Raw genomic sequence first — 14,256 nt, forward strand, 5'->3', positions numbered from 1 at the left:
CCAACCACTATTTGTAATTGTTCACAGCTGTAGGCAGCCTGCTTTCTATTTTCATTCACGGGTCAAGCGTTACCATACTTTTTACAATCACTCAAAAAAATCGAAGTAAAGCTCTGAAAGGGAAAGGTTGTATGTGCAGTTACTGCAGTAGGGGAAGCAGTGCAGCTATTAGCCTCCCTTCACTTTACGTGCTCATTTTATGTGCTTTGTTATTGTCAGGATGTACCCGCCATTTATTTGTCTAAGCGAAGGGATGTAAATGATAATACATTATTTAGGATTTCCCTGACACTTAACAGCACGAGGAGAAAATTGCGTCTCACTCAAACATCAGCATTCAGTTTCGGAGCATCTGGGATTAGAATAAAATCTCTGAGAGTTACTACTAATTTGACTGCTTGCAATAAATATATATATATATTTTTAATATGTTAACTAAAAGCCTCTATTCGAGGAAAATAAGTGTTTTCCAGTAATTCTCTCCAGAACCACATGATTAAAAATATGATTGTGTATGTCTGTTTGTGGTTGCACAGATCAGATGAGTTCTATGTACACTATGTGCTTGTTCTGTGAGTGACAGGAATCGTTGTCCACTTGAGAATAGAGCGAAACAACCGCCATCTTCATTTGTTTCTAATGACAATCTGCGGAGTATCCAAAGAAAACACTTTAATGTCGTTTTTTTCCAGTCAACAGTTTTCCAAAAGACAATTTGTTTTGGAGAGCTAAATTATCTTTTCAATGTCCATTGTTTTAAAAAGCAACAACAAACACGAAAGACTAATGCGGAGGAACTGAGATCCACTGGAGGATAAAACCTCAGTCATCTCGGCCAAGTAAACCGGTTTGCGCAAACCACTAAATTACAGTTTTTAGGCTTGTGTCCAGGGGAATGTAAGTGATGTTTTTTTCTGGTGAACCGTGGCTGTGTTTTCTGGAACCACAGACCTAAGAGATGTCTGCTGCCTGCAGAGGTCTCTGCAGCTCCTACGGTCTCCTGCTGGCTTTAACCCAGTAACACTGTTTGTTGTCACCAGTTTACGAAAAGCTTCACCTGCACTTGGATTCCATTTGCAGCGGTGTTCCTTTGTCATGTGTGTTATTAGCAGTGGTGTGCGAGTGACAATGGGTTTTACTCAACAAAAGACCCAAACTCCAAACTATCTGATGGTCTTCAAAGATGTTGTGTTGTTTTTGTGTTTTGACAGCGTGATAAATATGCTCCTCTCTTTTGAAGCTCACCTTCACACATTGAACCGTTTTATTTATTTTTCCAAAGCAGCAGTTGTACTATTTAGCTACCTCACTGAGTGTGATTTGTGTTTACCTATAAATAAGTGCGTGCGCAGAGCTGTGTGCTGTTGCTAGTGTTGCAATTTTCGCAGTGCAACCCCCCCAGTTTGGTCTGAACTGAAACAGCTGCCTCGCCTGTTTTTCCTCCAGCTGCTTCCAAATTGTCCCATCATTAAGCTATTATGTGTTTACAACCACAGCAACGAGCAGGCCCACTAGGTGCTGGAAGCCCTGATGATCCTCCTCAGTTGAAATGGATCATTATCCCGGCTTCCAATTAAACAGCTTTCGCCACACTGTGATTAACCGCGCCGCAATCGGGAGCACTATCCTACCCGAGCAGGAATCAGGGTATCAGGCGATACTATCCAAATGGCCTGGATATGTCACTTTGACAAGCTCCCATCAACAAAGAATAATCCTCAACACGCCTGTGATCAGGCATATATACATGACACAGGGTTTCATGTATACTGCAATTAAATGGACAATATTTGAAGAACTGTGAGTTGCTGCTCCTCTAATGCTTAGGTGTCCTATGTTTTTTGGATTTTTATTCAGGCTGCTGAGCTCTTGAGCTGTTGGACAGCGGCCACACGTTGATCTTATTTGGACGGGCTTTTGTCTGGGACAAGTCCAAACCCAAACAGCCGAGGGAAGGACCACAACAGGGTAAAAGTAATTCTCTTGCAATCCTGCCGCACTGTGCATGCAGGTTACAGACATCAAGAAACTCGTATCCTTCATGATACTGTTTAACTTTATTTAGCTTGTAATGGTTCATTTAACTGATACAAATCTCCCATGTTTTGCTCCCCTCTGAAGTAGTTATACTGTCATTTAACCTTTAACGCCAAAAAAACTGAGTTTATTTTTGTCAAAAAAAACTCCAGCCCCAAAAAGCCTCTGGTTTGTGTTATGACGACGAAGCTTGTGTACAACGAAATCAACGAAAGTTAGCAGCTTTTAAGAATTGGATGCATTCACTGCGTGCATGTTTCTCATTAACTACAATTACAGAATAATAATACTGTACTTTAGCACACATTCCAGATGTGCCGATTTCAGTCTATTAACTGAAATAAGGCAATTGAAAAACAGCAACGAGCGACACAGGCGTCTCTATTGTGTTCCTTAGTTAAGCTTACTGTTGTCATTGCTGTTCCTTGTCCTCGTGGATGGCGTCGCTTCGGTTTTGATGTTAGTGCAAATGGAACATTACAGCAATCTTTTTCCACTTGCAAATATCTTATTCTGGATAATATTTCATAGAAGTGTTTATATTGGCATTTTTCAAGGCAAGGCAAGGCAAGGCAAGTTTATTTGTATAGCACTTTTCATACACAAGGCAGACTCAAAGTGCTTCACATTATAACATTTCATACAATCAAGTGAAATAAAATGCAGGAATTAAAAGACAATTAAAAACAGCAAATAAAATTATAAATTAAAATCTTATTTAAATTGTTTAATTAAAGGCAGAGGTTAAAAGTGCAATGTAGGTCAAATTTAGCAGAAGGCGAAGCTGAACATAAAGTTTTCAGTCTTGTTTTAAACGTGGTCAGAGTTGGGGCAAGTCTTAAATCTTCAGGAAGTTTATTCCAGCTGTTTGTTGCGTAGTAACTAAATGATGCTTTCCCATGATTTGTATTTACTCTGGGAATCACTAACAGATTGGTGTCAGAAGATCTTAGTGATGTTGAAGGCTTATGTAGTGGAAGCATATCAGTGATATACTTTGGCCCTAAACCATGTAGTGATTTATATGTGAGCAGTAGGATTTTGAAATTAATTCTCTGACATACTGGGAGCCAATGTAAGGATTTAAGAATTGGTGTAATGTGCTCACATTTTTTGGTCTTTGTTAGAACTCTAGCAGCAGCGTTCTGAACAAGCTGGAGCTGCCTGACAGTTTTTTTTGGAGACCTGCAAGGAGACCATTACAATAGTCTAGCCTACTAGTTATAAAGGCATGTACAAGTGTTTCTAAGTCTTGAGCTGACATGAGCCCTCTAAATTGTGCTACATTTTTGAGGTGGTAGTAGGCCGATTTTGTTACTGATTTGATGTGACTCTCCAAGTGTAAATCTGAATCCATAATAACCCCCAGATTTCTGGCTTTATTTGATGTTTTCAGGGACAGAGAGTGAAGGTGTTGGGTTACTTTAAACCTTTCTTTCTTAGCAGCAAATACAATGATCTCAGTTTTGTCTTCATTCAGTTGTAGGAAATTTTGACACATCCAGTCTTTGATTTGCTCAATGCACTGGCACAGGAGATCTATGGGGCGATAGTCGTTTGGTGATAGCGCTACATAGATTTGGGTGTCATCAGCGTAGCAATGGTGGTCAATTGAATTTTTTTGCATGATTTGTCCTAGTGGGAGCGTAGATGTTGAATAAAGTCGGCCCTAAGATCGAACCTTGGGGAACTCCACACGTTACGTCGGTTGTTTCTGATACGAAGTCACCAATGGAAACAAAATAGTTCCTGTCTTGTAGTTCCTGTCTCTTCAAGAGAAACCTTTCTATTCCTGCAGTTTATGGGGGGGGAATCCCTGGATGGTGCTGACCTAAGCAGGACGATTGAGGGCCACTGCTGAAGTAAATAATGAAAAATATTGCTTCAGGGTAAAGCTGTGATGTTTGACAGGAGACTGTAATTTAAATAGACAGGATGCACCAAACGGACCTGAGAACCCCACAATACAAAAGTGATGCAAATATCATTTTGATAGAGGTTTCGCGGAAAATTGAAGTGTTCAAATCAAAAAGTGTTTATCACCTTGGGAACTTGAATGTACTCGGCAAATATCTCATTAGTCGGCTCAGTGTGGCATGAAGGTGGGGCTTGAGGAAAGATCAGGCAGTGTGCAATTAAAAGGGCTCATCCTCTGTGGTCATGAATAACCTCCGTAGATTGTATGCTGGCTGTTATTTAAGTATCAAAAAGGAATGTTAGCGGAAAAAAAAGGTTGAGCCTGGTTGTAGATAAAAGATCAAACAGCATCAGGAACTCTACAGTTCAGTTGTTGATTTATCTGATGTGTCTTTTTGCTTGTGAAAGATGGAATTGTTCTCAAGGTGCAATTTTAAAGGATAGATGTTTTTACATTACAAATCCTGAAGTAAAAAGGTTGGAAATGAAACAAACAAACCACACATGTGTTTGTGTCACCCCACGGAAAGCTTGCAAAGCAACAGGTCGCTTCCTTTATCTGCCATCTGTTTGGAGGAAGGCAGCCGAAAATACCAATTTTGAATCACAAAGCCAAGTTCACGCTCAACTGGCTGCACGAGGATAACATCAGATCTGCAGTCCTGCAGCTTTATGGCTTACTGCCTGATGTGGTTCAGACGCGGTCGCTATCTTTTGCTGCATGGAATACGTACTTAAGGAGGCTTTTAATTAATATTATTTTTCTCTCATTAGTGTAAGGTAATTATTACTGCTGTCTTATCAGCCATTTGTTTTTGAGTGTAGCACACCTCAGTGAGGTTTCCCCAAAGATCCAATTATAACGTTTGCTCACATTTGGTCAACTAACTACCTAGAATTTATGCCATTCATGAGTTGAGTCAGTTTTATGCATCACAAATCAGTTGTCCTCAAGAGGCTTTACAATCTGCACAGAAAACAACACCTTCCACTTGTGATTTGAATGAAGAAAAAACATAACATGGAAATATTAAAGATTTTTGTTTAAATAAATGTCTTTTAAGCCCCGTAATTGAGCCTATCCCAGCGATTCCATTTTTAGTCAAATAGAGTCATATTTATATATTTGCAGTATTACAAACTACGTCAATATTCCCAGAAGAAAATCTCCACTGTATACACATGAAAAATGGACAATGCACACAATTCTGGAGTTCAGTATCGCAGAAAGACAGAAGGCTCAACTCAATTCCAGTGATTGTACTCAAATAGGTAATATCTTTACATCCGCCAACTGCGAGCAGCTGAGGAAGAATTGGCAGCATCTAGATTTAGAACAACAAAGCCATTAATTAATGAACCGACAGTTTTTGTGTATTGTGATATATACTTCTTTATTGCACTTGTTGTGCTTGTTGTTCAGTTATTTGTGCATAACATTGAATACACGTCAACATATACTTTGATGCAACTACAGTACATCTTTTGTTTTATTAAACATTCCTGGTCATACAGTCACATTGTTGACTCACCACGCGTGAGTCACTGTTTGCAGAAATCCTCTCTCTATTATTGCCTTCTTCTTCTTCTCCCAGGTGTCTTATTGAAAGAGGATCCACATGCTCGGGACAAATCGAATTTAGTGCTCTGCTGTAGGAAGTGATTGGCAATAGATTAGTTGGTATTAGGTAACAAAAGACTTGAATTAGCTTGCTGTCAAATCAATAGCAGTCTCCCTCTCCTCCTCTCTCCATGGCCCACTCATTATGTGTGTATTTTCCTTACATTCATTCCTTACATCTATATATACATAGATATAGATATATATATGTACATACATAGCAGAGGTTCCTAACATGCAAGATGATAACAGTAACAGTAACAGTAACAGTGCTACTGTGACTTTATTTTAAAAGTCACACTACATCAAATGAATTTACTGCAGCCCAGGATTTTGGTAGCACACTGAACAAGTTCTAGCCGTAACCTTGTTTTTACATTGTGAGTCAGTGTGTGTACCTGCTGTAGGAGGAATGTGTGTGTCTGTGTGTGATCCTGTCATTGTGTATCAGTGTGCACACATAGGTCAGACCTGCTTATTCTTTCAGCAGCGTGTTTGGTGAGAACACTAATCTGGAGCTGCCAGAGTTTCTCTGCCGAGCTACAACATTTAAATGACCTTGCTACAAAAGTGACTTTCATGCAAAGGTCCATCTTGTTTATTTGAGAAAAATGTGACATTCAGGGGTCATATGAGGGTCATAAAGGGGTCATATGAGGCCTTTAGGAAAAGAGTTGTGAGACTTTATGTTTTAGTGTCTGAACTTTCTCTATTCTCTGAGACCAACAAAGGTAGTAAATTACACATTCTGCGGGGACTCACAGACACATCACAAAACCCCAGTTCTCCAATCAAAAGAACACAATGTGCAACTTGGCCACTCAGCAGTGACCAAAAAAAATAGGCCATGAGTCTCAGCCAATCTCAACTCATCCATCTGGGCCCGTCTCACTGTGAAAATGACCTATATATGGAGTCATGAATCATTTGAATCCTCGAAAACTAATAAATATATATATATATATATATATATATATATATATATAATGTGTGTGTGTATATATATATATATATATATATATATATATATATATATATATATATATATATATAATAAATAACAGTGTACTCGCAATTAATGTTTAATACCAACAGGAAGTAATACAAAATCAATGTTTCTGAGATATTGAGCACAATCAATTATCAATTCTTGTTGACTTGTTTGTCTGAACCGCTTCTCGTCCTCTCAAACTCACCCTCTGCACCGTGTGCCACAGGTCAGTTTCATCAGTAGTTCATTAGATGCTCAACAGTAGCAGAGGAGATTATGTTTACTAAATTATTTGTATGAACCACGGTTACAAATGCAAATAAAAATGAAGAGAGAAATAGCAGCACGTGGAGTCTGTTGGTATATATTCATTTTCTGTGGGGACAGAGAAGTAAAAAAGAAGGCTACAGTGACAGAAAACATATCAGCGTGTCACAGTAGACTAATGTGTGTGATCGCACCAGCAGCACACAGGAGTGAGACCTGAAAAAGAGGCCCGGATACAGAGAGATCACACGCCATGTTTCCATGGAAACCGGACGTGCTCGGACAAGCGCTTATTGATGAAGGCCGTGTCAATGTTCAGAAGCCGAGCTCGAGCAGACGTCCCCTCGACTATTCAGCTACGCAGAAAAGATTCATCTCCACAAGTTGAGTTAAAGAAAAAGCCTCCAGTATGTGGTGTGGTTGTAAACATGGGTTTTTTATTCAGAAAGCCACTTTGGTCAAGTAGACTGCCTCTTGTTTTAAAGCGGTGGGCATCATGTTTCTGTACTTTCAGGTTTAGTCCACTTAAGGAGCTTCTCCGTGTGAGCACCTGATAGCGTTTGGCAGATTGACCATATCATATTGATGTAAGCTTTGTTTTGTCGGCTGATTTATTCTCAGACCTGCTAACTCTAAAACTAAATCACAGTGTTTTTCTGTTTTTTTCTGCCTCTGTCAGAGACAGCAACGCAGTACAGAACACAGGTTGCAGCTATAGCAAATCCATAGGGGGACTAGAGAGACACGGGGATTTAGTAAAAAAAACTGACTGAGCTGCAGACAATTCCAATTAAACCATATAGTATTCAGGGAAACAGATATCGGGTGAAGAGCTTTACTTCTTCAGTGTTTTATCCCAACAAAGTGCTGATTACAGTGTATTAAAATGTTAAATATCATGTTGCGTTCACTTGTTCTTAAATATGCTGATCGTAGCATTTCATCATCTATAAAACAAACACAGACAAAGCACGCAGCCTCTACTTGGTGTGCTTTTTCATTTCTTCTTTATTATTGTAGGAAATCCGTCTGGTGCTTTACAAGATGAAACGGACGGAGGATGCTGTTCCAGCGCTGATGAAGCGCTCAGACTCTCTCACGGTGGCCGATGGAATAATCATATTTATCCTTTAAACACAAGCAAAAGAGAATAATTGAGGCACAGAATTTATGAGGAGTTAATTCTAATTGTTAAATATTTCCACCCGTTCTGAAGCTTTCCACTTAAAAAACACATGGATCCTTTAGATCAAACACCAGAAAAACGTACATTTCAAAACTAGCACCAATGGATTGAACTATTCATTTACAAAGCACACATAGACACTAATGAACCTTTGAATTCAGGGGAGCTTGTGTAGATCAAGCCTGACAACATGTGGTTCAAGCATTGCCCTTGAACCAAGGTGGGGTGTGTATTCTGTAAGAATACGTGTTCAAGATTTGGAGCCTGGTCGGGGTTATCAAAAATTCAGCCGAATGACTTCTCTCGTTCTGGAAAATTTATTTGTCAGATCACAGGTCAAGTATCAGCGCTGCGTTTGCAAAGGCAGGAGCAGTTCAGGCAGCACACAGGCCGGAAGAACAACTAACTAACATCAGCAAGAACATCATGTTTTATAACCCTTGAAAGACAGAGAAGGAAATATTTCTATTGGCCCTAAACTGGCGTAGAGGAGGACCTTCCACCTCCCGCATCTAAGATCCGGTCACATCCAATATCCAGACTCCTGACTTAACGTAAACATCGTAAACAGAGTGTGTATGTTGAATAGTGTTGGTGTGTCTCTAACCCCCCTTTGGCTGGTAAATCTTCTAGTTGACCCGCAGACCTTACATTCCTCAGCCAGGACAGAAACTGACTCCCCATCCTGTCAGACTCGTGTCTGCCTGCTTGGCAGATCCTGCTTACCCCCTTACTTAACTCTTAAATCAAGACAAGACAGCAAACCCCCAACTAAGCCCATGAAAATAACTTTTGATTATCAATTCCCCCTTTTTACATAATTCATTATGTAAACCAAAAAAAAATCAAAAGAAACCACCAATCTAAACGCTAAATATCTATATCAGTGAATACGGGTGAATGCAGCAGTCATGGAAATCCCTAAACAGTACAAAAAATCTAAACCGAGTATAATAGACACAGAATACATCCTAGCCTAGAAATATCACACCATCTACGTGTATTCATCCACTATATATGATGTGTGCAACAGTTAGCAGATCACGCGGACAGGAATGTTGAACCTAAAAGGATTTCTTCTTCAGGTCCCTCGAAGTCGGTTCTTACCATACCTATCTCCTCCGGCCCTAACAATTGGATCCTTTCATGTAACAAAGCTATCTGGTATGGCAGGGGTATTTTAGCATCTATTGCAGAGGTGATGCATCGGAGACATAGTTGTCTGATAAAGGGGATGCAGCAGCATCCACTAAGGGCAAAAACCACTATTGCGGTTACTAAGGTCAGAAAAACTGACAGGAAGAAGCCCTTCCATTGTCCAAAGTATTTACCAAACCAATTACCGACGGTGCAGTCTATACCAGAGTGTTCAGCTAATTCAACAGACATGGCTCTTAGTCTGTGTAATGCTCTAGTAAAGGATCCATCTGGGGCGGTGTTATTGGGGATAAAAGTGCAGCACGCTTGGCCAAACATCGCACACACTCCTCCTTTTTCAGCTAATAACATATCCAAAGCCACCCGGTTCTGGTAAGTCATCAATGAGGTGGCCGATAGTTGGCTGTGCACCCCTTCCAGAGCATCTCTCGTCATATTGGTGAGCCGCTGGATATTGAAATGTACATAATTTAGTCGATCCACATTTTTGTTCACAGTTATAAAAAGGAACAATGATTCCCATCCGGCCGCTATCTGATCCGTTAACTTGTATTGATCAGGTACCCCTCTCGGCACACTATCACACAGTGCGTGGTTACTTCTGCAACTTTGGATGGACCTTCCTAGCGGGGATCAGTCCAACTGAATCTGGCTACTTTACGTAGTACCCAGTCATCCACCTCCACTGGTGCACACTCTCCTTCTTCTTCAGAAAGGATCTCTGTCACCTGTTGAGAGATACTCATCACAGTATTATTACACATTCTCATATAGTCAGATATTTCCACATGTTGGTACTGCAATGGGCTGACAGTGGTAGGCAAAGTGGTTGTTAACGGACAAGGCATCGTTCTTCCCGTTCATACCTCATGGGGGCTTATCCCTAACTTAGAGTTAGGACATGATCTTATCCCATACAGCACTATTGGCAGGGCTGCCACCCACGTCAGCTTCGTTTCAGCACAGACTTTAGCCAAACCTTCCTTTATGGTTCTGTTAGCTCTCTCAACTAGCCCTTGAGACTGAGGATGATAAACTGCCCCAAATTTATGTTTGATCCCAAACGTTTTCTCTATTTCTTGTAGTTCAGCGTTCGAGAAGTGTGAACCATTATCCGATCGTATGACTTCTGGAATACCAAATCTGGGTATTAGTTCTCTGGTCAGCCATTTTAATACGTCTGCTGCTCTTTCTGATTTTGTAGGGATCGCCTCCACCCACCTAGAAAAAGGATCAACGCATACCAACAAATACCTCTTGCCCTCAACTCGATTCTTCATTCCCATGTCTGTGAAGTCAATTACCACCTCTTTCCGTGGTGCCATAGGGGCAGCGAAACTTCAGTGTTCAATTCAGTTCAAAGTCCAGCCTTCAGTGTTAATCTCCACTTTTATTGCTCTTCAGCCCAAAAGCAAAGCAGAGGGTGGGAGACATGTCTGTTACTTGCAGATACAACTCAGCTCATGCTCAGTTTGATCCAATCCATTCATTCATTACTGATAGATCACCAACCTCTCATGGTTAGCGTATCCAAATGTAAGGGTGTACTACCTGTTGAACATTACAGGATGACCGTCTGTGACAAGTTTCCATATTTCGTGTACTGGTGCTATAAATGTTCCTTTGATCAGACATTTGCTTCCATCATCAAGATACTGTATCAAGTGTATCGTGCACTATACACTCAATAGCAGCACTCAACAATTTACCGCCCATCTCTGAATTTAGGAGGAAACTCGAAAAACTACAAACATTAATCCAAAAAATGGACAATATATACAACAACTCTCCTAATTCCTCATCACCTTCATTCCTCATTTAAATCTTACACAACCTTATCTCTTAATTTTCAATGACTGATTGTCTTGCCGTGGAAAGTGTGAACGCGTTTGACTGTAAGAACGCAACTATTCCATGCGATGTGTGCACAACAGTCTGGTGTTCCATTGTTATATGGGCCGTTTTAATCAACGCTCCTCCAATAGCAGCTATGTTTCTGACACACGAGGGATGCCCTATTTCCACGTTATCCAGCTTACCACTATAGGACATCAAAACCTTACGATCTGTGTTACCCTCCCCCTTTTGAAACAGAACGGAATTCACAAATCCGTTCTTTTCATCAACATCCAGATGGAAGGGTCTCGAGTAGTCAGGGGGGTGAAACGTGGCTGCGCTGGCCATGGCCTGCTTGGTGGCAATAAATGCAGCCTCTGCCTCCCGGGTCCACACCAAAGGCTTTGAGTAGTTTTTATAGCCTGCACCCAATATTAGCGCCCTCAAGGGAGCCACCTGCACCGAGAAATCAGGTATAATATTCTAGCTCCATGTTACAAGTCCTAAGAATTTCATCATTTCTCTAACCGTCGTGGGTCGAGGATGTTGCAAAATGGACGACTTCTGTGTGTCAGTCATAGCTTGCCCTGATGGTGACACAATTCTCCCCAGAAAAGTCACCCTCTGTCTCCCAATCTGCAATTTCAATTTAGACACTTTAAAGCCGTTTTCCTGTAACCACTGCAGAACCGTTCTGGTAGCGGACATAATCGTTTCTGAGCTAGTCCCTGCTAGCAGGATGTCATCCAGATATTGTAGTAAAACAACTCCTTCTGGTAGTTCCAACTCGGCCAAAATGGTCTTCAGAACAAAAACAATTGATGGTGAGTCCACATAACCCTGTGGTAACCGCGTATATGTATATTGGCGCCCCTTATACGTAAACGCAAACATTTGTCTCGAGCACACAGCTAGAGGGACACATAAAAAAGCATTCGCCAGGTCAATGCAGGTGAACCATCTTTTATCAGGGCCTATTGCATTTAACATTGTATAGGATTTGGGGTGTCATAGTGAGTTGGTACTACAACTTTGTTGACGAGCCTCAAATCATGCACCATTCTATAGTCAGGCTTTCCGGGTTTAGGGACCGGGTTAATCGGGGTATTCCAGGGGGACCCCGTCCTCTCCAATACACCTGCCTGCAGCAACCCTTCAATTGTTTTTCTATCCTGCGATTTGTTCCTCCCTTAAGGGGTACTGAGGACGGTAAATTGGGACCGTTCCGGTTTTTAATTCAATTACCACTGGGGCCATTGGAATCAATCCCACATCAGCTCCCCCTTTTGTCCAAAATGTATCAGGAAAATCAACTAGCATGAGCTGTGTGTTCTCATGGTCAGTATTTTCCCTACCATGTGAGCGGCTCAGCAGGTGTTTCTCTGGTATAAGTTTTACTTCTGAGGTATGTGCAATACGGTACATGTCATTAGCCTGAGAGTAATGTAAGTTAACATTTTGAGTGGGCACCCAGTCCGTGGCATCAACCCCCGCTTTAACCATCGGCCCCATGTTCTTGGCTTCTCCTCCGCTTTGGATGAGCAAGGTGATGTGAGGAGCAGAGGTCTCTTGTAGCGCATATAGAACTTGTAACTCAGAGGTTAGTTCCACCGCAGCTGCCACACCTTGTTTCCCCACATAGATCTCTCGGACCTTAACAGCAGGATGTCCATGGACCTCGCTTTCAAACTCAAATCCACTCCACAGGGTGTCATAGTTCTCATCAGGAGACAGCGAATAGTTCATCGTGCAATGAGGAGGATCCGCAGGTGGTTCAGTCGGGTGTAATACCTTGAACCATGGGCCCCAACGGCGGACAGTCTCATGCAGAACAGTTCGATCATAGTCCTCCACTTTCCCCCACCAGACCTCTGCTTCGTCATTCAGCGTCTGTTGAACTTCAGCTTGCAGGAACTGGTGGCCATAAGAGTGGGGTGTGGCACATCGTTGCTGTGTCCCATCCGGGAATGTTACAGTGATACATCCCTTCGTCATTTGCATAATGATATTTTGGGAACACAAAATGTCTCTTCCCACCAGGTTAATCGGGCAGGCAGTGGAAACCAAAAAGGATTGGTCAAAACAGAGCGATTTCCATTTACATGGGACTCGAATAGAAAGTGGCCACTCCTCTGATTGACCCGAAAATCCGATAACTGGCACAGTATTCCTTGATGGTGGCAGTGGCGTGTTTATTGTGGAATACCTAGCACCTGAGTCCAGCATACATCTGTAATCTCTTCCGTTGATTGTCAGAGTCACCATGGGTTCTGGAAACAGGTTACTGTCAGCCGTCGGATCTGGGCACCACTATGGCATTTGCTGATGACCTGGGGCCTGATGCCGCAGGCTATTACCCTGTTGTAGTGTATGTGGTGCTTGTGGTGGATAGATATCATAAGGGTATTGAGCTGGGTTGGACTGAGGCCTCTGACCCTGAGGTGGATGGGGGCATGCGTCGGACCAATGTCCAAGCTGCCCACAGCTGAAACAAGTATTCTGTCGTTGTCTAAACTGCCCTCCATTGTTTGGAACTCGGCCACGATTTCCCCCTCCCCACTGTCTTTTCGGTTGCCTGAAGCCACCGTACAGTGGGGCCCCCATCATGTGTTGTGGTTGCGGGGCATAAGGTTGGGGATAGTAAGCCTGTGGAGGAGTGTACGCGGCCTGTTGTGGCTGCTGGCAGGCTGGCGCACATGGGAAGGGAGGGGGGTCTGGATAAGGGTCATATTGAGGTGGCCCTTCCCCCTGAGATGGCGCTGTTGTTTGGGTCATCTGTTTGGCTTCACTCTTGCCCTGGTTCAACTTCTCTCTGCTTTCCTTCAGCTGTGCTTTCGCCAATTGTAACTGGATATTGTTTAATTCACCCGTTTCCTTATCATATTTTTCTTTGCTCCGGTCCACATAGTGTTTAATCTGTGAGGACCAAGCATCAAAATTCATGTCAGACAACCCCACTATTCCTCTTAGTTGGGTCTTCATTGTCTCCGAGACAGATGACTCTATGGCGCCGCGAAAAAGAAGCTCGGTTCTGTGATCATCCATGACATCTTCCCCCAACTTGTTGTCCCATAATTCTCCGACTCTCCTTAAATAACTATTTCCACCCTCACTGTCGTGTGGGGGAACATAAGTGAGTTCTGTGGTAGCTACCTTCACAGGATATTGGAGTCTGAGCTTTGGCCAGTGCACTGACACCCAATTTGCCAGAGGCTCCCCGTCAGGGAGGTCAGAGGTCCCGGC

The sequence above is a fragment of the Gasterosteus aculeatus genome, chromosome Y (genome assembly GCF_964276395.1).
Source record: "Gasterosteus aculeatus chromosome Y, fGasAcu3.hap1.1, whole genome shotgun sequence".
NCBI lineage: Eukaryota > Metazoa > Chordata > Actinopteri > Perciformes > Gasterosteidae > Gasterosteus > Gasterosteus aculeatus.